Source organism: Magnolia sinica, chromosome 15, assembly GCF_029962835.1.
Source record: "Magnolia sinica isolate HGM2019 chromosome 15, MsV1, whole genome shotgun sequence".
NCBI classification, from domain to species: domain Eukaryota; kingdom Viridiplantae; phylum Streptophyta; class Magnoliopsida; order Magnoliales; family Magnoliaceae; genus Magnolia; species Magnolia sinica.
In genome coordinates this window covers 61,357,323-61,363,322 of record NC_080587.1, presented here as the reverse complement: position 1 = coordinate 61,363,322, position 6,000 = coordinate 61,357,323, and positions in this window count along the sequence as shown.

Below are 6,000 nucleotides of genomic sequence, written 5' to 3'. Positions count from 1 at the left end.
CAGTCATGCAGCAATCCTGCGCGTATTGTGCGCTCATGTGGGCATCTCCCTCTACCAGGGAGTCCCATAACAATCTGCCCAGGGGCATGTGTAAGGCCCGTATCCTAATCCGTACCATTCCGTATGCTTCCGCGATCGTACCAGTCGAATTCCGGCAATCCTCGACCCATATCTGACGATTGTGCACGATCCTAAACCAGGTCCCACATACCGAAATCGGTACGAACCGAAACTTGATCTTAGCGACCGCGTCGTTGCCGTGGTTCTAACGCCACGACTCACTCACCGACCCGATATGCAGGGTAGAAGATGTCGGTCTGCGTTTATTCCGAAGAAACGCCGCGCATTGCGAATCTCGAGGGAATCTCTACAATAAGTCCCATCAATCAACCATAAATGCATCCCTTATCCAAGTACAACCACCCCACTCCTCCTTTTCCCACAAGTCAAACCTCTCTCCCCCTCACCATTCCTTCTTTAAAAAAATTTCAAACTAAATCATCCCTCTTTTACCCATTTTTCAAACTAACCCATACCTCATTAATGACACCCACCACTCCATCCATCACTCCTAATATTCTCTTTCTCACATTTACTCAAACAATCTCCCAAGCAACCCAAACTCTCACACGTCCAAGCTCCTGTCTCTCTCAAGCCAAGTGTGGCCCACTTTCTCCACCCCTCTCATCTCTCATCTCCACCATCCAAACCCCATCATCCACCATCCAAGGCGAAGGCAAGGAGCTTAGGAGCCCAAGGGATCAAGGAGAAGGCCAAGAGGTAGGTGATCTACCATTGATCTCAAATTTTGGGGCCACTTGTTGTGGGACCCACACGATGTATGCACTGTTTAAGGGAAGGCCCATTAGTGGCGGGGTCCCTCCCCTTTCACGTCTCTCTCTCTCTCTCTCTCTCTCTCTCTCTCTCTCTCTCCCTCTCTTTCATTATATGATATTTGATGATGAAGGGGTAAGTGTGGTCCGCCTTGAATCACATATTCATGTGGGACCCATTGGATGAATGTGTTAGATCTACGTCATCCAGCCCATTAACGGGCCCGAATGGAAGGGAAAACATAAGTATCAGGTTGATTCAAATCAGGTGGGCCTCGTTCATGTGGGACCCACCATGATGCTGTGTTTGTCCCAGCAGTCCAGCATCTCTGGACGCTGGATGTGAGGTAGGGGCAGTTAACATGGAGTGTGTGCGCTAACATGGGGGTGTACAAACGAGCTAACCAAATGGTGGGCCACTCATATAGGCCCCACCTTAATGCCTGTAGTTAATCCAAGCCATCCATCCCTTTCCTCCGATCATTTTAGGTGTTGAGCCGAAAGTCAAACCCAATCTGGGGTTTTGGCGGGCCATAGTTTAGCAAAAGGTGGTTTTTACCGTTGAAACCCACCCCTGATGGTTGTATGCAATGAAATACCTTGAATATTAGACTTGTTTGGTCCGTCTAGGGCTATGGATTTCAATGGGTGGGGTGGATTTCGTTGTTATGGGCCCCACCTAGGAAAATCTGTAGAAAAACAGATTTTTTAAAAATAAATAAATAAATAAAATAAGCAACAGCAGCAGAAGGCGCAGATAGCGCCTACACTGGCTGCCTGGTGGACGACTGGCTGGGCCTCACGGCTCTAGTTGTGGCCCCCCATCGTGATGCATTTCGAACATCAACACCTTGCATTTGATGGGTCCCCTTTGTCCATGAGATGTCCCCAAAAATCAGCCGTAAACGGAACTCAGGTGAGCCATACCATCTAAAATCATGTGAAGGCATGCCTAAAACATATAAAATCATTTGGTGGGGCCTACCTGAGTTTTGGATGTGACTGAAACTTGGTCTGGACCCTCAGCCAGGTGGGACACACATAATGGGTGGGCTGGATCTGTGGACCACATCACGGTGGCCCCCCTGACCGTGAACCTATGAACCGACTGGATGGTAAATAATTATTACAGTGGGTCCCCTGGTCCGCATGACCTTACGAATAGGTTGTATGGCAAATAAACAATACGGTGGGCTCCCTTGGACCACAGGACCTTATGAACAGATTGGAAGAAAATAAACATTAAGGTGGGCCCCCTGGTCCACGTGACCTTACCAACAGGTCAGATGATAAATAAATATTATAGTGGGCCCTAGGCCCATGTGATCATATGAACAGTTTGGTAATAAAACAAACATTACAGTGGCCCCAGGGTCTGTGTGACCTTATCCACATATTGGATGGAAAATAAACGTTTATGGTGGGCCCACAAGGGACCCACTAATGTATGTTTTGTATCCACACTGTTCATTTATTTTGTGCGGTCCACCCTATTTATGTTCCCCAAATATGGGCCACCCTAGGCAAGCCCACCGTGATGAGTGTGTCGGACCCTCTGTCCTTCTAATTTTACCAATCATGGGCTGCCATATGAGGCCCATGTGACTAGGCCTATTTTGATGTATTTAAGGGCCGTCCATTGAGGCCCACTTTGATTTGTATAAAGCCATTAGTTGAGGCTCATCTTAATGTATTCATGGTCACCCACTAAGGCCCATTTTGATATATATGAGACCATGGTTTGAGGCCCATTTGATGTATTGAAGGCCCATGGGTCGAGGCCCAATGGGATGTACATGAGGCCCATTACAACATGATTCTACCATGGTTCATGTGTTGACTATTCTAGGCCCATCTCCGTTATACACAGAGCCCATCTCTTTATACATGTTTAGTATAGATCCATGATCATACGCATCATATGTATGCCTGATATGAGGAGTGACCAATCATAGCATATGCCTTCGGGCAGACTGTTTATGGGCTCTCTGATAGGTGGAGTTGCCCCATATAAGTGCAAGGTACATGCAGGACTGTTGCATGACTGGTAGTGTGACTCATGCACTTGCATTTATGTGATTGTAGTTACTGTATGCCCTAGCGACATCAGGGTCATAGCCTCCACAGACACATCGTGGATGGCAGGATCAGATACCCAAAATATTTGGTTCTAGCATACGGGTGCCATAAATGTCCCTGGGTGAAAATTCCTAAACCCGATGGTACCAGAGGATGACTCCAACGCCGAGACCGAGTGGATACACGAGCGCCCGAGGGCCGTATACCAGTAGGTCGTGTCTCCCACTGTGTCATGGTCGGTTGTAAAGGAGTGTGACATTACCCGCTTGAGTGAGGAGGCAATTTCTAGGTTGAGTTTGACCAGCATGAGGAATCGGTCCGCTATCGATGAGCCGGGCCCGATATTGGCAGGCAAAAACTGAGGTCTCTTCCACCCTCCTAGTTGTGCTTCCGGATAGGGGTGGCAAGCTGGCATAGAGTGTACTTGACCCCGGTGATTATCCAGACTGAGAACCACTCTAATTTGATGCTCTACTGAGGAGCTGCATTGATATGTGGATGAGGATTGTCATGCTTGACTTGCATTCTGCATCACATGGCCTTGATGTGGCCGATCGCATTCATGTTTTGCACCGTATGGCCTTAGTACGGCTGATTGCGTACATGTGTTCATCATCATGATTCCACATTTCTCTGATCTTGTATCCTGAGCACGCTCATATTGTGCACACACTTACACCACCCTCTAAGCTTTCTATAAGCTTAGGCACGATTGATGCGTGCAGGTGACGCCAGGACACTGCCGTAGCTTCACCGCCCTTGGAGTGTGGAGTCGAGCTTCTGGAGTTTTTTTTACTTTCAGTATATTGTATTTCCCTTACATACGCCTTGTACTCAAAGTTTTGATCATAGTAGATTTTGTGATAGTATTCTTGTGGTTATTGATCGTGGGTTATGCTTTTGTCATGCTCATTACGAATCAAATGATATTAGAAATCTTCCTTGTGGGATCCCAGGATCGGAACCTGGTAAATGGGTACTGGGAGCTGAGAATGGGATTCTACGGAGGCTGTCAGCGCCGGATTCGGCGATCGGGAATTTTGTGAGCCCGGTTTCTGAGTTCGGGGCGTGACAGAAGTTGGTATCAGAGCATAACTTGGGAATAACCAAGAACAATATCACATGTTTGTTATGAGTTTAGGATGATTAAGTTCCGAGTGCGAAACCTACCGTTTGAGTTCCCTAACGTGCGATTCTCAAGGTTGATTGACATCATTATTCTTTCCTATAGGACATGCCGCGTAAGAGAGTGACCCAAGCACACCCCGATCCACCACCTGAGGCTCCAGCTTTATCACCTGCGCCTCCCGTTCCACCGCTAAAGATCCCTGCTCCCCTGCCTGAGGATGACATTCCTTCACCAGAGGCCGGTGCGGATCCAATCGTGCCTGTGAGTGCCTCTTAGTTACAACATATGTTGCAGGCTGTGACTGCTACACTACAGGGGTAAGGTAGGCGCCCAGTTGTTTCTCCAGCCCAGGCTGAGTAGGAGCACGCGAGTGCCCTACTTCGAGAGTTCAGACAGCTTGATCCTCCGTGTTTTCAGGGCGAGCCAGATCCGACCGCAACTGAGAGATAGCGCTCTGACGTGGAGAAGATCTTTAATATTATAGCATGTACGCCTGAGCAGCGGGTCCAATTGGCAGTGTTTCTTCTTCAGGGTGAGGCCGAGCACTGGTGGACCTTGGTTACCGGTGTTGCAGGGCCCGACTTCATCTGGACATGAGATGATTTTATAGACCGATTTGAGGAGCAGTACTTCCCTGACCATATTCGACGTCAGAGAGCACTAAAGTTCGAGACTCTAGTGCAGGGAGACATGACCGTGGCGCAGTATGTGGCCCGTTTTGTGGTGCTATCGAGGTTTGCGCCATATATGGTTGATGATGAGGGGTGGAAGGTCCGCTGTTTTGAGAACGGCTTACGTTACGGTCTTCGAGGCCATGTCATTGGGCATGAGCTCCCAACTTTCCAAGCAGTAGTGCGGAGGGCTCAGATTTATGAGACTGAGTGGGCCGACGCGCAGGCTGACAGAGATCAAAGGAGAGGTCAGAAGAGGCAGGCCCCCTCCAGTAGCTCACAGCAGCATCGACAACCACAGAGATACAAGAGCCACCTATCCGCCAGAGCACCAGTGGCATCGTCGGCACCCCCGGCGGCACCACCTCAGAGACAGCTTTCTGACACTTGCTATGTATGTGGTGGGATAGGACACCATAGGTGGGAGTGTCCCCGACCTCGACAGCAGCAGCCGAGAGCACCACAGCAGCCTCCACAGCAGCAGCGATAGCAGATTCCACCAGCGAGGCCCCCTCAACAACAGCACCAGCCTCCGAGACCCCAGCAACAGAGGCAGTAGTTTCAAGCGCCTCAGCAACATCAAGAGCAGCACCATCAGGGACCTCAGAGGGGACAGGCACCTCCCCCGCCAGCTCAAGATAGATTTTACGTGGCTCAGCAGGACCCGCAGTCATTCGGAGGAGTCGTCGAGGGTATACTTCCTGTCTCTTCATGCATCGCCCGAGTATTATTTGATTCTGGTGCTTCTCACTCATTCATGTTCGAGGATTTCTGCCGATCGACTAGATTACCGACAGATTCCACTAGTGAGGGATTGACCGTATCAACACCCTTGGGGAAGACTACAGTATTGGGTCATTTCTGTTCATCTTGCCCTGTTCTGATTGGAGACATCTTTTTGCCCGCTGACTTATTTGTGCTGCCGATGTCAGATTTCGACGTTATCTTGGGTATGGATTGGCTTGTCGAGTACCACGCTATTTTGGACTGTTCTGCGAGGACAGTCTCATTCTGTAAACCAGGCTTGCTGCAGTTTCAGTTCGTTGCCAAGCCTAGAGGAGAGCCATTGTCATGTTTGATGTCCTGCGCAGTCGAGGAGCCTATTACCTTGTGTATTGATCAGTTGCCGATGGTCGGTGACTTCCCCGATGTGTTTCAGGAGATTCCGGGGTTGCCACCACGCCGTTATATTGAGTTTCAGATCGATCTTGTGCCTGGTACTGCGCCTATCTCGAAAGCCCCGTACTGTATGGCACCGATGGAGTTGCGTGAGCTGCAGCGTCAGTTG